At 37.3% G+C, this 19201-nt stretch overlaps 1 pseudogene; it reads left to right on the forward strand.

Moving 5' to 3' along the window:
* The first annotated feature begins 494 nt into the window (after nt 1–494).
* LOC143389377 (cilium assembly protein DZIP1 pseudogene) lies at nt 495–3125 on the forward strand (annotated as a pseudogene).
* The last annotated feature ends 16076 nt before the right edge of the window (nt 3126–19201 follow it).

The raw sequence follows: 19201 nt of genomic DNA on the forward strand, positions 1-19201 counted from the left end.
CCTTGTTCCCGCTGATCCTGTAGCCCAGTGGATGGAGCCCTCAGTCCACAGACCTGCCAGGAAAGAAAAAAATTTTCCTGGTGGTTGGTCCAACCAGGGACTCCCCGGTGGATTGAGGGATGTCTGGCTTTTCCTCAGCTCCTTGATCTCTGTGGTAACCACTGGCAGCCCCCAGAAGACCCCTAAAATGAGAGGCCTGAAGTCTACAAGTTGCTACTAGAAATATTTTAGTCTCTCCAGAAAATAATGCAACCCCCACACAAGTTTATAAGGGCGCTGGGCGCACGCTGACCACGCGCTGGCCGGCGCGCCCTTTGCTCTGGGTCCAGCGGGGCCCTGCCATAGCAACGTCCTGGACGCCCAGACCTTGGCCCCACCGCCGCTGCCGCCGCCGGGGACCTGGTCTTCTCCGGCTTCCCAGGGGTGTGGCGGCGGCGGCCCGGAAGTGGCTTGGGGCTGCTGGTAGGCGAAGCTGAATCGCGCCTATGATTAAAGTCTAGGCAGCGGACTGGCTCGCAAGCATGCCCTTCCAGAAGCACGTCTACTACCTTCTGGCCAGCGGCCTCGAGGGGCCCGACGTCTCTGCCTCTGCAGCAGCAGGCGCGGCCTCCATGGCCTGTGTGCCCCCCAGTGCGGCATCAGGCCCCCTGCCCTTCTTCCAGTTCCGGCTGCGACTGGAGAGTGTGGATTGGCGCCGTCTGAGCGCCATCGACGTGGACAAGGTGGCAGGGGCCGTGGACGTGCTAACGCTGCAGGAGAACATCATGAACATAACCTTCTGCAAACTGGAGGACGAGAAATGCCCACACTGCCAGTCGGGGGTGGACCCGGTGCTGCTGAAGCTCATCCGCCTGGCGCAGCTCACCATCTAGTACCTGATGCACTCACAGGAGTTCCTCACCTCGCAGTTGCACAGCCTGGAGGAAAGGCTGCACCAGAGCCTGGGTGACTGTGAGCACAGCAAGCAGCTGCTCAACAAGCAGGCAGGGGAGATCAAGCTTCTCAAGGAGGAGTGTAAACGCAGGAAGAAGATGATCTCTACCCAGCAACTGATGATCGAGGCCAAAGCCAGCTATTACCAGTGCCATTTCTGTGAGAAGGCCTTTATGAACCAAGCTTATCTACAAAGCCACACTCAACGCCGCCACCCTGATGATTCTCACCTTGAGTATAAAACAAAGGCCCAGACAGACAAGCTCCAGAAGGAGGTGGACATGTTGAAGGAGCAGCTGCAGCTTACCAAGTCTCAGTTAGAGACTGCTCAGCACGTTCATGCAATCAGATTCTCTAAGGAATATGAAATGCAAAAAACAAAAGAGGAAGACTTTCTGAAGTTATTTGATAGATGGAAAGCAGAAGAAAAAGAGAAACTAGTTGATGAAATGGAAAAAGTCAAGGAGATGCTTATGAAGGAGTTTAAAGAACTAACTTCTAAGAATTCAGCATTAGAATATCAATTATCAGAAATCCAGAAGTCCAATATGCAGATTAAGTCCAACATAGGCACATTAAAAGATGCACATGAGTTTAAAGAAGACCGTTCTCCACATCCCCAGGATTTCCAAAATGTGATGCAGCTTCTCGATAACTAGGAAAGCAAGTGGACAGCTCGAGTTCAAGCTCTCCATCAGGAACACAAGAAAGAGAAGAGCCGGCTTCTGTCACATATAGAGAAACTTCGAACCTCCATGATAGATGATCTAAATACAAGCAATGTTTTCTACAAGAAAAGAATAGAAGAACTAGGCCAGAGACTCCAGGAGCAAAACGAACTGATTATCACTCAGAGGCAGCAGATTAAAGAGTATACCAATAAACCATTAAGCAGTGTCAGTGAATCCAAAAGGAATTCTTTAGCTTGGCAAACTTTTGAATCCAAGCCAGTTGCCCCAGCTATACCCATGAATGCCTCCGTCTCTCAGACTTTAGAAGCTAAATCAAGTCTAACAATGGCACATGTAGAACAGGCATTCTCATCACATGTACTGGAACCCATAGAAGAACTTTCAGAAGAAGAAAAAGGAAGGGAAAATGAACAGAAATTAAATAACAAGACACATTTAAAGAAAGCTTTGAAGACCAACCCCTCCCTCACGAAGGAGATAAGAACAGTTTTGGAGCAGAGCTTGATGGAGAAACTGGAAACCCTGGGAATTAATGCCGATATCGGCGGTATTCCTAGTGAGCACTTGAATAGAGTGCTGAAAACTGTGCATTCAGCAAGACATGAGAGAGAAAGACAAATGCCCAATATTCAGGAAATTCGAGAATTCCTTGAACATCAGGTCAGCTGTAAAATTGAGGAGAGAGGATTACTCTTTACAGATAAGCCCAGTATTTCTCAAATGGAAACCCTTTCAACTGGAGAAGTACCCAAAGCAGTCCAGCTTCCTCCCCAAAACAGAATATTGGTTAGACAAAGACCTGTTTATACTGATAGAACTGCTCCTGTTCCAAAAAATAAGAAAAATGTCATAGAAGATCCTGTTCCCAGAAAGTCATTGTCTGTTACGACACCTCCCTTCAGTTCAGAGGAAGAGCTGGATGAGGATGACCTCATCCAGGCATACATGTCCCCAGACTTACTTCCCGTGCAGTCCTCTAAAAGCAACAAGACTAGCTATGGAAAGAGCAGCATCAAAAGTGACACTGACTGGACTGAGGGAAGCGAAATGGAGGACTCTGACATTTCTCCCAAGCCCACAGTAACCACCATTAAAACACTGACTGAAAAAGTTGAAAAGATGGTTTCACAGCAAAGAAATGTGAATAAGCCAGTTGGTGGGATTAATGTGGCTGAGGCATTTATTGCAAAAGAAGGATTACAAGAACTAAAGTGCGCAGATGTGGATGACGATGACTGAGACATATCATCCTTAGAAGAAGAAAATTCCTTGGGGAAGAAAACTGTGAAAAAATGGAAGGAACCTCCACCATTGAAGAATGAATCGAGTTCTACTCATGTGCCAAGTGCCTGGGTTGCTTCTAAACCTAGGGGATCCAAAACAGAAGTTCGTCAGGAAAACGAATTGAGCACACTGAAAAGCAGCTTCATAACTATGGCTGACTGGGGTGACCCTTCACGAATGGAGCACATTAAAAAGCAGCTGAGTAACTGTGACTGACTGGAGTGACCCTGCAGATACTTAACTACAGAAGCCAACAGGAGTTCACCAATGGCTACGTGATTCTCAAGCTCCTGCCTTACAGCGTTTCCCACCATAACTAGGAAGCCAGTTCAGAGGATGGGGTTCTCTTTAATGGCACTTGGTACAGTATTGAGAAACAAATTGTCCACAGTATTTGGAAGCATATAAAGGTGTTTGACTTCTTAAGAATAATATGTCACTGAAGTCATAAAGTATTTTCTTTAGAATGGTAAAAAAAAAAAATACCTGTTATAGTTAGATGCTGTGACACACACCTGCTACTGGGCAGGCTGAACTGAGGTAAGAGGTTCAAGACAAAACTCAGCAACATAGCAAAACCTGTCTAAATAAATAAATAAACATACTAATAAACTCAGTGAAGTTACAAGATGCAGGTTCAACATCAACAAATATCACTTGTATTTCTATAAATTAACAATGAATTTCATGAAAATGAAGTTAGAAAAACAATCCCATTTTCAATAATAAAAGAATAAAATGCTCAAAAATAAATTTAAGCAAAAAGATAAAAGACTTACATACTAAAAACTACAAAGCACTGATGAAAAAAATTAAAGGGACACACAAGAGGAAAGATACTACTGTTCATATACTAAAAGACTTAATATCATTTAAATGTCAATACCTCCAAAGAAATAAACAAATTCAGTGCCACCAGTCAAATCCCCAGTGGCACTTTTTACAGAAATAGAAAATCAATCTGAAATTCATATGGAACCCCAAAAGATTGCAATAACCAAGTGATTTTGAGCATGAAACAAAGCTGAAGACATCACAATTACTGATTTGAAAATGTATTACAAAGCCACAGTAATTAAAACAGTATGCATTTTTAATGTATATACAAATATACTGCAGTGAAACCCACAATTCTGTATAAATAATATGCACCAATATTTTATAAAAAAGCATAAAAAACACTATGGTAATGGCATAACAACCAACATATCATACAAAACAATGGAAAAAATAAAGAATCAAGAAATAAATTGATACACATCTGGCTAACTGATCTTCAAACAGGGTACTAACAATGCAAAGTAGGAAAAGGATAGTCACTTTAACAAATGGTATTGGAAAAATGGGATATTCACATGCAAATTTTATTGGGTCATTATCCTACATCATACACAAATACAAGTCCAAAGTGAATTGAAGACTTAAATCAAAGACCAGAAACTGTTAAAATTCTTAGAAGAAAACATGGGGAAAGCTTTGTAACATTATTCTTTGCAATGCAATCATATATGCAATCCCAAAAGTGCAGAGAAAATTCAATGAAAAATCATTCAGCCTTAAAAAAAGGAAACTCTAACCAGGCATGGTGGCACTCACCTGTAATCCCAGTGGCTCAGGAGGCTGAGAGGGGAGAATTGCAAATTCAAAGCCAGCCTCAGCAAAAGTGAGGCTCTAAGCAACTGGGTGAGACCCTGTCTCTAAATAAAATAAAAATAGGGCTAAGGAAGTGGCTCAGTGGCTGAGTGCCCCTGAGTTCAATTTCCGGTGAAGGAAGGAAGGAAGGAAGGAAGGCTAATATTTGCATCTACATGGTTGAACCTACAAAAAAAAAAGTTAATTAAACCAGTCACAGAGGGCAATTACTTCCTGATCCAGTTCTATGAGAATAATAATCTAAAATAGTCAAATTTATAAAGTCAAAGAGTGGCATGATGGTTGCCAGGAGATGGGTGATTGAGGAGTTACTAATCAACAGACCTAAAGTCTTAAAGGAAAATGAATAAATCATAATATTTACTTTAAATTTTTTTTCTTGTGGTTAAGAAATACAGTATTATACATTTAAAATTTTAAAAGGGTAAATTTTATGTTAAGTGTTCATATCACCCTTAAGAGAAAAATTTTCAAAAAGCATCCAAGATATTTTTAAAAGGCTAGAAAAGAATAATTGACTCCAAATGTGCAGTCTCTTCTGGAAAATAAGAAGATTGAACACTTCTTGATTTACTTATGAAGCTAGTATTGTTCTGATAACAAAACCAGGCAAAGGCAATATAAAATAAAGGAAACTACAGACAAACATTCTCATGACTACAGAATTATGATGAATGGATAAAAGAATTATGTGCTATGATCAAATAGGGTTTATTCCAGAGATGCAAGAAAGGTCCAAAATTTACAAGACAATCAATGTAATTTAACATGTTATCAAACTAAGGAAAAAGCTGCATGGTCATATCAACTAATGAAGAAAAAGCATTTGAAAAAATCTAACACTCATTTGTAATAACTATCAGGAAAACAGGAATCTAGAGGAACTTCCTCAACTTGCAATGGGCATCTATTAAAAAAAATGAAGCAAACATTCTTAATGGTAAAAAAAAAAAACAGAATAATTCCCCCTTAACATTGGGAACAAGGCAAGAGTGCCTGCTTTCACCATGTTGCTCATCACAGCACTGGAAATTCTACTCAGTATATTAAGGCAGAAAAGGAAATCAAAAGCATGAAAGAAAAATTAAAATGGCCTTATTTGCAAATAACATGATTATCCTTGTAGAAAATCTCAAGAAATCTTCAAAAAGACAATCGATAAGTAAATTCAGAAAGGTTATAGGAGACAAGATAAAAATAGAAAACTCAATTTCATTTGTTTATGTTAGTAATAAACATATGGATGCTGAAATCAGAAAGATAATGTGTGTGTTTTAGATTTGATGTGTTCCTCAAAGTTTCATGTGCCAAAAGCTCAGTCCCCAAGGTACAATATTGAATGTTGGTGGACTTTTGAGAAGCAGGACCTAGTGGGAGGTGATTGAGTCTTGACCACCCTCATGAAGGGACTAATGCTGGTCTCGTGGGGTGGATTAGTTCTCTCAAGAGTGGATTAATTCCCACAATGCAGATTGTTATCAAATAGTGAAACTGGCTCCCCCACCCCGAGGCTCTCATTTCTTCTCTCACTATATGACCTCTCTCACATATGATTCCACCATATGATGCTATTCACCAGGAAATTCTCAACAGAAGTCAGTGCTGGAACAATATTCTTGGACTTCAGAATTTTGAGCTGAAGCAAACCTCTATTCTATTTTTTAAATGTATTTTTAAACATTTTTTATTATTTATTTTTTCTAATTATTTATACATGACAGCAGAATGCATTTCATTTCCTTGTATACAAATAGAGCACAACTTTTCACTTCTCTGGTAGTACATGATGCAGAGTCACACCATTTGTCCAGTGATACATGTACCTATGATAATGATGTCCATCACATTCCACCATTTTACTTACCCCATGCCCCTTTCCTCCCTGCCTCCCATTTGCTCAATCCAAAGTTCCTCCATTCTTACCACCACCACCACCACCACCCCTGATTATGGGTCAGCATCCACTTAGCAGAGAGAACATTCACCCTTTTGTTTTTTGAGGGATTGGCTTACTTCACTTAGCATGATATTCTCCATGCCATCCATTTACCTGCAAATTCCATAATTTTATTCTTCTTTAATGCTGAGTAATATTCCATTGTGTATATACACCACAGTTTCTTCTATCCAGTCATCTATTGAAGGTCATCTAGATTTTTTTCATGGTTTAGCTATTATGAATTGAGTTGCTATAAACATTAATGTATCAGTGTCACTGTGTTATGCTTATTTTAAGACATCTGGGTATAGACTGAGTAGTGGGATAGCTGGTCAAAAGGTGGTTCCATTTCAAGTTTTCTAAGGAATCTCCATACTGCTTTCCATAGTGGTTGCACAAGTTTGCAGTCCTACCAGCAATGTGTGAGTGTACCTTTATCTCCACATCCTTGCCAACACTTAATATGGCTCAAATTCTTGAAAATTGCCATTCTGACTTAATCTCAGTGGCTGAGGAGTTTGAAACAGGAGAATCTCAAGCTTGAGACCAGCCTCAGCAATTTAACAAGGGCCTAGGCAACTTAGTGAGACTCTGTCTCAAAAAAAAAAAAGTAAGAAAGAAAAATGGTGAGTCCCACTCCTACTGTGAGAGTTTTTAAGGCAAAGACTGCATATATCCACCTCAAAGACTGAGATCATACTCCTTACAGTAAACTTTTATTGTTTATAAAGTGCCCAGCTTTGGGTATGTTTTTATAGCACAAAATGGACTAAAACACAATACTATTGACAGTTGCTAAAAGAAAAATAAATATTTAGGTGTAAATCTAACAAACTATGTCCAAGAATAGTATGCTTAAAGTGACACAATATTTACCAAAGAACATTTAAATAAGTAGAGAGGCATTCCATGTCAAGGCTTCATTCAGGAAAGTCACTACTTAGGTAGACTAGAATACTTCATTTCCATTAAATTATGCATCAATTTAAATAAAATTTTTTTAAAAAAAGCAAACATGAATTCAGTCTAATATTCTTTACATTTCTAAAATAGTGCCAAAATTTTCATACTCATATATATACAATGATTTGTATGTGTGTATGTGTACACTGGATGGATAGATAGATAGATAGATAGATACACACTGTATACATACATATGTTGTACAATTGGTTTAAATGTTTTGGTTAAGTTGAGTAATTATTTTTGACTGGCCACTTTAATTTAAAATGTAAACCCACAGTAGACTGAGAAGTGTTAAACAGAGAACAGATACTAATTTACTCATTGTTTGAAGTAATTGAGTTAAGAGTTAACTAGCCTAATCAATTCAGTCAAACAGACATTTTGACTGTGCTGCTAGAGGTATGTTTTAATGTTTTTAGAATAATAGAAATTGTGGTTACTGGCATTTTTTAAAGATAATAAGTAATAAGTTGGAAGGTTTTGGTTGTTGTTGTTTGACCTTTTAGCAACATGCTTGGACTTAAGGAATAAAGTAAGAAATACCTGTGTGCTGTTTCTTGTTTTTCCTTCCTACTGATTAAATACTAAACTCCATCTTTATGCTCAGGGTTTCATTATTCATATGTAAATCCTGCTACACTTCCTATCTGGTCTCTGCCTCTAATTAATGTTCCCTCCAATTCTTTCTGAGAACCGCACTTCTTAAAATAATACATTTCCCCATCTTCACTCCCAACTTCATTATGATTTAGTACTGTCAATTTCTTTATCCCTTCACGATCTATCCAATTCCACTGTTGAATCTTTGTTTCCTGCAATTCACGCCCCCCCACACACACACTTCATAGCTAGCAAGTGTCTTCACATACCCCTGTGATTACCCAAGTCTATCTTCATGTCTAGTATTTTCATGCCTGAAAATATTCCCTTACCAATTTTGCCACGTTCTGTGTCAACCTTCCTCTAATTCTCATGCTCTATTTAAGGCCACCATCTTTCAGCAATCATTCTGACTTCTCAGTCCACAGTCCACAGTCCACTGTGAGTTCATCAAAGTTAGGCTAAGTTTTGCTCAGAATAAGACTCAATAATGTGGTTCTTGATTGTTCTTTTATTCATTCATTCACTCATCTGCTCTACAAAAATATGCTGAGCACTTATGTATGTTAAGCTACTCTGCTAATTATAGTAATTATCTCACATCCCTTTTTTTCCATTCATGATTATATATTTGGTAAATAAAATGGATAATGCATTACTACCTTCATTTCCAGGCTCCTCAATACCCATATGGTTGACATAATCTCATCATTAATGTCATCAATATCAAATATCAATTGACCCACTTCTACCTATGGTCAGTACTCTCCTTGACACTGGAAACTCAAAGATGTAAGATATAGCACTACAATCACAGTTTACATGGAAAAGAAAGTACCAGTGAATGGCAGGCACTATGTTAGAGCTCAGAAGAAGAAACAATCACAGAGAACATGACAGAGATGACAAGGCTTTTGATGTTTTATGTTTTTGTAGTTGATCTTGTGGCGATCCACACAAATCTCTTTTTGAGGGCTGATGCACCTATTTCAGGCACGGAAATATCAACATCAACTGCTACAATCTTCACTGGGAAGTGATTCCCACTACAGTGAACTGCCTGTGCAAGGATACAGTCTTCCCCAAGGGACAACCCACAGCAAGTCATTAGCCTATGAAGAAAATAAGGCTTAGACTCCTTTGTCTCAGTTTGAGTCAATTCTGAAGGACCAGTCACCTGGAGTTTCTGGGGTCAGCTGAGACCTCACCTGAGACTGCACTGCTATCCAGCTTCTCACTCTTCCCAGGGTGGCCTGTCTTGCTACTTCCCAAGGTTACTTCCCAAGAATACTCTTCAGTTAATTTTCGTCATGCCAACTCCCCATCTCATAGGCTGGTTCCAGGAAGACTAATCTGTATTTATGCTTTTGAAGGAAGAATTTAGTTATCCATAAAATTAGTTGTCTGTGAAACCTACTACATAAGTAGTAGTTATTAGCTGAAATAAGGTCAGGTTATGTTTCAGAACACTAACAAAAAGATAAAGTCAGAAGAAATTTTTTATCTCCATACTTGCCAATATATGACATATGTATACATGATATCATAGATATGTGATATAGATGACATACATGTACTGTGTGATATAAAATACACAAGTGATGTGTATCACATACCAAAACAATGTATGTTGTGTATCATAAGATAGAGGATATATAACACATATCACATTTGATATATCATATATGGTGATATAATATATATGCTGACATGTGGCAAACATTGAATTACAGATGTTTTGTTCTGCTATGCTTGCCCTTATAAGTTGTCACATGAAGGACAAAAAAAAAAAAAACACTTTTCATCTTAAGAACAGGATACTCTAGAAGACATAGAAGATCAGGTTGAAATATCCAACCTACCCAATAAAAGAATGTGGACCTATGGATGTCAAATTCTACTAGTACAAAAATCAGCTAAACCATTCATCCTCATGGATAAAGGTAAGGAGCCAAGGGGCAAATCGGGAGTGCTTCTCTAATTCTGTTTATTCCTAGAAAACATGGAACCAAGAAAACTAGGAAGAGAGTTCCCCGACCATTACATACTTACAAACGTGAATCTTAGTCAAATCGGAAGTAAAGGCTTTTGCGGAGATGGAGGATGGGATGGAAATTCTGCTGTAGAAAATGTGATGGGGAGTCAGCAAAAGAATTGTGAGCAGCCATAAAATTCAAAAGCATGACTCTGTACAGATCCAGTCAGAATAGTTTTGTGATTTTCAATAGCAACATTCAACAACCCAGCAGTGTGATGAAAGAAATAACATTGCAAGGATGACCCTGGGTGGAGAAATTCTCTTTCCTTGGCTGATTCCTTGTGCATGTCCATAGATTTGAATATATATGACAAAGTGTCAACTAATTGTACATATTAGTGTGTTGAATCATAAGTCTTGTCCTCCAACCATAGAGGTGGGAGAGCAAAGTGGTGAAGAGCAAAAACTCTAGTAATCTTAGGTTTGAGTCCAGACCCTACTCCAATTAGCAGTTTTTTGGGGGAACATTATTTAACTGTGCTGTATGCAACAATGTATATACAATAACACATGATTCTTATATTGTGAGAATTCAATAAGATAGTGCATAAAGAATTTTAACACAGTGCTCATAAGTGTTGAATAAGTGTTAGATAGTAATAAATGGAGAGGAAGAGAATTAGGCACAGGAATAAGTGTTACTTATTTTATAGTTTATAAGAATTAATGCAGATTATAAAACTAGCACTTATCACAATTCATAATTAAATACAGTTCACCTAATTGTTGTTTGTTGCAAATAAGACCATGCAATCTATAAGGGCAGAGACTTTCTTTCCTTTGGACAATTATTGTCCAAATATAGTACCCAACACATTGCAGGCATAAATTAATTAATCATCTTACTAGTGAGGTAGGATAGTGGTCACAGAAGTGCTTTATTAAGGAACTTAAACTTATGTTTCCAGATGACTCTGCAAGTTATCATATTATTTTAAAAAAATAAACAACCTATACAATGGATCTGAATTCCTGTATTTCGATGCCTCTACTTCCCCCAACCAAAAGATAAGCTGTACTCCTGTTAGTACTGTTAACCATGCATCCGTTTAGTGGCCTCTCTCTTCTGGTCCTGAAGAAATTCCATCTTTTATTGGCTTGATTAAATGAATGACAGCTTTCAGAGTTTGTGTGTTTGTGTATGTTTGTGTTTTCTTATCACCATGACACTTTTCCATTATCAACCAGAACTATCCCCTATTCCTGTGCACATTCCCTGCCGCTATCCCTAATTCCTACCCATAATCACCACTGTGATTTTCCTCTACAATCTGACATCTCTATTAGTTTTTTTAATCCATCTGTAACCTTCACTACACAATGTATCCAGTAACACAGAAAGTGGCCATCTTTCCCATTTGTCCTGAACTTGTGATTAGAGTATGTTGAGAAATATTTATTAGGTTAAGTTACCACATTTAAAGCCAAACTCTCTCAAAAGTAGTTTTCAGGAAAAAAAATCTGAAAGGATAACTAGATGCCAGGTGGGTAAAAATAGCTGACATTGGAGACGCTATGTGTTCTGTTAATTGACATGGTTATGTCAGAGTTTTCAGCTTTTCAGGCTCATTTTTCCTTTTTGAATACATAAGAACCAAGTAGAGGCCTTCACATCTGCTTTTGCAAACTGTTGTTTACTGGAAACAGCTTCTTTAACTTAACATTGGTTGACAGGGAGAAATATTTATTTTCTTATCTCTCTTTCTAGTAAATAATAGATACCACCTAAAAATGGCTGAGGCAGCCATAAAGGCTTTGTGATTCAAACACTGAATGGCAATCTGTCTCCTCTGTGCACAGGGAGTTGTTCCCTTGAATCCTCCATAAGGGCCCATCTTTGGGACTATTCAGCTGGTGGAATTTAGATCACATTTGCTATGAATATCCAGCTATTTTTCTTTCCAGTTTGTTTCTTCAATTCAGACTTAGGATGCATCTTAATCTACAGTAGCTTCTGTATAGGAGTTAAGTATGATGAATTTCAAAAATAAGATTAAAGAAATGCTTTTTAAAAGTAATTAATGTCATTACCTGCAATAACTATGTTAATTGATTAATTGATTTTTATGCCAAAACCAAATCTTTAATGATACAAGACAGGGTAATGATACAAGAGAGGGTAATTGTTAAACTATTGATTAATGATTAACTTCAACTGCAACCAAACTTTTTAAAAATTTGGAACATTACATTACATTTATAAAACTTGATTTTGGATGATTTAAGCTCATTTATCCTCATGAGTAATGTGATTTAATCATTGACTGATAGAAAAGAAATAAATAAATAAAGTCACTACAGCACAGATTTGCAACTCACAGAAACAAAGTGAAGATTCTTTTGGAATTATGTAAATAAACTCAATCTCATATGGAAATAGACCAGACAGGAAACATATATCCCCTAGACATAAAAAGTAATCATCATCAACATGTCAAAAACAAGCGACCATAAAGCATGGCAAAGTTATCTAGAGACAATTCATAAGCCAAGCTTGAAATTACAATTGCAATAATCTCAGCAACTCTGCAGGCTGAGGTAAGAGATCACAAGTTCAAGGCCAGCCTCAGGAATTTATCTATAGACAATTAAAGTATATGATCTTTGTGGAAAGGATGTTGATTCCCGAAAATACCATGAAGACTTGAATTAGCTTTATTTCTTCCTTTTGAAGAACAATTATGAACTCTAAGATTGAAATTATAATTCTGTTATGGGTTCATGTCCTTGTGATATTATTTATACTGTAGATTCTGCCATAAGTAAGTTAAGTAGTCTTCTAAGAGACTGCTGGAGTATTATTAACCCAGTTAGAGCAGGAATTGCCTCATAGAGTGTTGGTAGTTTCAATGAGTTTAAGCAATTTCCAAAGTACTAAGTGAAAAGGGTATTGTTTTGTTTTGTTACAACAATAAACATTATCTGATGGGTTAAATAAGTATTCATGCAATGTCTACCAGGTGCCAAGCACTGTTACTAGATACTTGGGAAAATAGTCAGAAACATTTCATTTTTAATAATAAGGGAAGGTAAGAAATGAACAGAAATAACATTAGAACCTGGTAGAATATAAACATATTATATTGGGGCTTTAAAATCATAGAAACAAGCAAGAATGGTGCATTTTCATTCCAGATTCATTTGAGGGTTAAATTTGGTTTCAACTGAAGAAAGAGCTTATTTATTATTAGTCATTATTTTAAAGAGTTTCTCTTGTTATAATAAAAATGAATGTCATCCAGAAGATATTATTGACAATGAATAAATTATTAAAGTCAACCAAAACCTGAGGCAAGCAACTTCTTCTGGCTTGGATCCTGGAGGCTCCTGAAGCTGATCTAAAAATGCTTGTCCATTCTGCAGTAGTACTGCCAGGTTTCTTTGGCTAGTAGAACTTGAATCAACTTCTGGCGAACTGACCTGGATATCCTGAGGTAACCTAAAATGCCCCTGACCATCCGTGAAAGCCCACTTATGATCCTCAACTCCCAACACAAAAGCCTGTGAACCCACATGCAGTGACCACCATCATTTTTTTTTCTTTTTTGGCACTGAGGATTGATCCCAGTGGTGCTCAACCACTGACCCACATCCCCAGGCTATTTTTTATTTTGAGGCAGGGTCTCACTAAGTTGCTTAGGGCCTCTTGCTAAATTTCTGAGGTTGGCCTTGAAACTATAATCCTCTTTCCTCAGCCTCCTGAGTCACTGGGATTATAGGCATGTTCCGCTATGCCTGACCAATGTCAAAAATTCTAAAGGGCAAAAGAAACTAAGAAGAAAAACACATAGATTAAGATCTAAGAGATGAGAAATGAACAGATATCAGTCTATGAAATCATTTACTAATGATTTCCAAAATGCTTGGTTTGGAGGATCAGTGGTCTTTAAGATTTACTAGGTTCTTTTTTTTTTTTAGATGTTGATGGACCTTTATTTTATTCATTTATTTATGTGTGGTACTGAGAATCAAACCCAGTGCTCTGCCACTGAGTCACAGCCTCAGCCCCCAGATTTATGAGTTTTCAGATCACAGAATATTTGCATAGACTTTACTAGTTGAGCAGCCTCAATCCAAAAATCCAAGCTCTGATAGACTCAAAATTTTGAAAGATTTTACATTTCAGATTTCTGAATTAAAAAGGTTCAACCTCTATATATAATAACAGGCAAAATTCTGAGGGGAAAGGAAATAGTTCCCAAGATACATAACCATCGAGGATACTCTCAATGGTGAAAAAAAAAACAAACATATTTTAGAAAACAGGAGAGCAACTGGTATGCACACATCAGCAGATGTTTTGGCAAAATAATAACAGCACAACAACCAGGAAGAAAAATTAATCCTGTCAAGACAGGTTATTATAAACTTTCTGTTTATACATAAATAAGTCTCAGCATTTATAATAATCAACTGTTTTGCTGACACCATTTGTGTGAGAGAGAGAAATAAAGAAATAAAGGTCTCTTTTTGTATTTTAAAAGGACAGAGAAAAGGCAAGTAATGGATCCAAACAAAAAGCCAACAAAATCTACTTTCTAAGTGATGACAAACACCCTTCTTTCCTTGAGGCAGATGATGGCTCAAAAAATCTTTGAATACAATTTGTTTACACTTAAGACAGAGAAGAATAATCAAAACAATAATGAATTCTCACACGGTGGTTATATTCCTAGTACTATAATTAGTTGTTGGTTCATTTAATACTTACTTCAACCTTGAGGTAGGCACTATAATTATCCCCATTTTACAAATAATGAACACAAGGGTAGAGATATAAGTATCATCCCCAGAGTCCCAAAGCTAGTAAAAGATGATGTCACTATTGAGACATTGGCACCCTTGGCTCCAAAGTCCTCGTTCATAATCAAACCTATGCTGTCAATGTGATTTTAGTTGGGGTTATTATTTTCACATTGCATATGATTGTTCAACAATACAGACAGTAAAAAGTCTAAATGAATTTCATGGGAAGCTCTCAAATTTCATTTTAATTCCACTGGGAATCAGACAATTGAAAAGGCAGAAGAGAGTTGTAGCTAACACAAATATCTCTTAGAATCCCAGCCCTTTCCTTCCCAGCTCATTGACCTTGAGAAGGTCACTTGCCCCCTCTGAGTTAGAGTGCTCAGATGTTTACAAACACACACTGCCCCCAGCTGGGGAAAGGTTTTGCTTTCCCACCCCACTGAACCCAGGCTTGACCTATGACTTGTATTGGTTAATGGAATATAAATAGAAGAAACCTGGAATGTCTGGGCAGAGACTCTGAGAGTCAGGACAAGGTGTGCCATGTTCTCGTTTCTCATTAGCATTAGCAACATTCAAGAAGGCTGGCCTGGGCCCTGAAGAAGCTCATCCAGACAACTACTGGGTCAAGAAATATACCCTTGTTCTAGCCCACCATGATCTGAAGACTGATTTTTTAATGTAACTGCCTCTCCACACCCATACACTGAGCCTCTGTGTTTTCCAAGTTTCTAAAGATGTTGTGAGATTAAATGAGTGATTATTACAAAGCACATGTACCAGTGGCTGCCACTGACAAGCTTCACAAAAGTGCTCACCCTATGATTATCTTCTCATATCAGTAACAGAACATGTATCAGTGACCCAGGTACTCCCCTGAAAAGACTGTGAGTAGAGAAATAAACAGGCATTTGCAATACAGATCAAATCAAATGCTTTTCTAGTTTTCAAATCTTTACAACTTTGCTCTAATACTAGACTGGCTGCCCTTGGGGATCTTTGCAAATTTACCACCTCTTTGATGCTCCCTTATCAATGTGGTAAACTCCTATGTTTGTTTTTTTTATTATTCAGAACTTTAATATTACTGATCTCAATACTCAAAACAGTTTTTCTTCTACAAGATTTAGTCAGTTGCTTTGGCCATGAAGATCTTCCTCTGAAATTTCCTCCTTTCCTCTTAGTCTTCTGTTTTGAAATTCAGTTAGATATCAGTTTCTGATCTGTGGCAAACAGTTTTGTGGGAATCTTAATAGCTATCACCACTTTGTTTTTATGGAGGAAGGATTAGATCACTTTGAGAAATCTGTTTCTTGAGTTTGGGCAGGTTTCCATTTACTAAAGCACAGATCTTTATAGTAAAGCCAATTTATGTTCCACAGACTGCCTTCAGGGTATGCTGCCTAAGACCACTATAGATATGTTGTAATAGGCAGGGATATTGAGTCCTCTGATGGGCAAGGGGAAGATAGTGTGATACTCTTTCCTGGTCATCTTAGTGAGGGCTCAAGGACTCAAGGACATCTCTGACACCAATGCCCTCATTGAAGAAAAGAGGAAATAGAGGCACAAAGGTTAACCATCTGAGAAAAATACATGTGAGTTCAATGGTAAACTCGATTAAAGCAGGATCATCATCCTTAGGGTCAAACTAGTCGTATTTTCAGGGTTCATTTCTTTTAAAAAGAAAACATGGAAACAAGAGGAATAACCAATCAACATGTTAAGTAACCAGCCCAGAAATTTGTTTCATATTTCTTAGCATCTTACTGGGTTTGACCTGGCACATTCACAAAAGCCAACAGGATTAATTAGGCTCCACCAACCTTATGTCTCAAGAAGGATGCTGGGGCTGAACCAGTGTCAAAGCTTATCTAAGCTCAGATATGAAACAGAACCAGTTACTCATTCTATCTAAAAGCTTTCTTTGGTACTCATCTGATGTATAAATAACTCACTAGATAATTGCTCCAAACAATAATGATTAGAATGGCTATCATATCCAATGAAGGAATGAAACAGGCAGAGTCTGTTGGAAGAAAGACAGGAAGGGAGAGAGGAAGGAAGAAAGGTGAAGGGGGAAAGATCTGGAAGAAAGATAATATAGATATTCTTGGCTGCTTCTGACTGTAATTGGTAGGAAATAAAACCAAAAAGTTACTTCCATCCATTATCACTTTAGTAACCTCTAAATTTCTTTCTGTAAAAAAACTTTTTTTAAAATGTCGAAGTCATCACTGAGTCTTAAAAGAAAACAAATGGAACATGTAAACTACTAAGGGATTTGTTCCCTTTAATTTTATTCTAGCTATTTTCCCAAACCCCAAAGAAACACATTACCTAAAGCTTCCTGTGGCTTCTAGGAAAACAATTTCCCTTATAACAAAATAAGTAACACAAAGATGATTTTTTTTAGTGGACAATGATAAAACTGAGATTTGTAGTTTATGATGACAAAAGCCTGCTCCTTGGCCAAATTCTCAGGTCTAAAAGAGAAAACAAAACAAAGAGAAAAACATTCTGCAGACACCTATATATAAGAAAGCTGCAATAGTCTAATGTTACAATAAAGAGCAGATTGTCATAGATGGAATTCCATTACAGGAAGACACTATTTCTGCTTTGGAGAAGGGCTTGATCCATTTAAAAGGAAAATAAAAACAAAGTTGGGAATTAAAACACATTCAAAAGCCAAAAACAAAACAACTAGCAATGTCGAAGTCCAAAAGGAAAGAAAACCCAGCACAGACTCTTTGGCAAATGGAAAACGTCTTTAGCCACAACACAATAAGACTGCTGTGTGTGACACCTTGATAAATTAAAGAAACAGAAACACTGTCACAGAAAGAAAAAGAAGAAAGGAAGGAAATTCACAGTGCCCACAAAGGATGGATAGGAAAGTTTTAAGAGAATACTAGCATTGATTAAAGGCAAGCAAGAAAAACAAGATAGCTTCTCTCTAGCAAACCCCCCACTGCACATGCATATTGTATTGTTTCCTCTGGCACCAACAGTAAGAGGGCTTCATCCTATGTCTAATAATACCATTATTTGTAAAATGGAAGAAAAACATCTTGATGAGAATACACTCAATGGAAAAAAAAATCTCCTATATAATCTGAGTGTACAGATTAAAAAAAAACACTTTTTCAAAGTAATAACAATTACAAAGCAACCAGTGAACAAGATAAGCACTTGCAGAAGGAGCGACACTGAATCCATTCAACTGGCCAGCTTCTCTGTTATGTGAGTCCAAGAATGGATAACTGCTGCACACTGGGAAAACCTGCAGGGCTGTAAGAATTGGCCCATGCCAGTGTGAGGCTGGGGAAAGAAAATGTTAAAAAGAATCAAGTTTACAGAAAAACAGAGGAAAGTCGGACAATAAAACTCTCTTTAATTCTTCATTCAACATTATAGCCATTGACCTATTACATATAGGTCAATTCAAAGACAATAGTGTGAACAGCATATGGTCCCTGTTCTCCAAGAGCTATGGCTTGTTAAACGCTACTGTGGTTCACGATCATACAAATGTTCGTGATTCATAAGCATAAAATAGTATCAACTCTATAAATGAAGTTATTTTCAAATGCTGGACAGCATCCATATAAGCATTCTTTTTTTCCTTTTTGCTGGAACACACATATATCATGTTAAAATAGAATTGAATGTTTATAAACTTAGACTCATAAAAAGATTCAATTTTTTTAATATGGATGTTTCCTACTTCATAATTTTGTATACATAATATGCACACTTAACTATGTATTAATACCAAGTTTTACATACTAAGTGCAATGTGATGAGGTACTTCAAAAACTATGCTAATAATTTGGTAGAATAGAGTACTATAACAATATGCAGCTAATATCTTTTTAAGTTGTTACCACGTGGCAGCTACTATCCTATATGCTTTTGTATGAACTGTGCCAACAAATCTTTACAAATTTCTCCTTCTGATAGATGAGGAATCAGAACACGCAACTTCACAGTTTACCCTCTAACTCATGGCACCATTCTCCTTCCAATCACATGCTACAATTGGTTGTTGGCTATTAAAAGAAGGGACACCTTTGAATAGATGTATCCATTCTAATTTTGAGGCTCTGATACAACAAGAATAGCAGCAAACCAGTTTCCCTTAGAGGAAAGCAAAAGAGGACTCAATATCAAGTTTACTTTTCAAATGCCTATTCAAAGTTTTAAAGGTTGACCCTGTGTTTTAGAATAATAACAAATGTTGGAAAGCACAAAGCAATAAACAAACATAGTAAGCCATTCATTCTAAAGAAAACACTTAAATGAATACAGAAAAAAAATCCTTAAGGCTAAGTAACAACTAAG

The sequence above is a fragment of the Callospermophilus lateralis genome, unplaced genomic scaffold, assembly GCF_048772815.1.
Source record: "Callospermophilus lateralis isolate mCalLat2 unplaced genomic scaffold, mCalLat2.hap1 Scaffold_73, whole genome shotgun sequence".
Lineage (NCBI taxonomy): Eukaryota > Metazoa > Chordata > Mammalia > Rodentia > Sciuridae > Callospermophilus > Callospermophilus lateralis.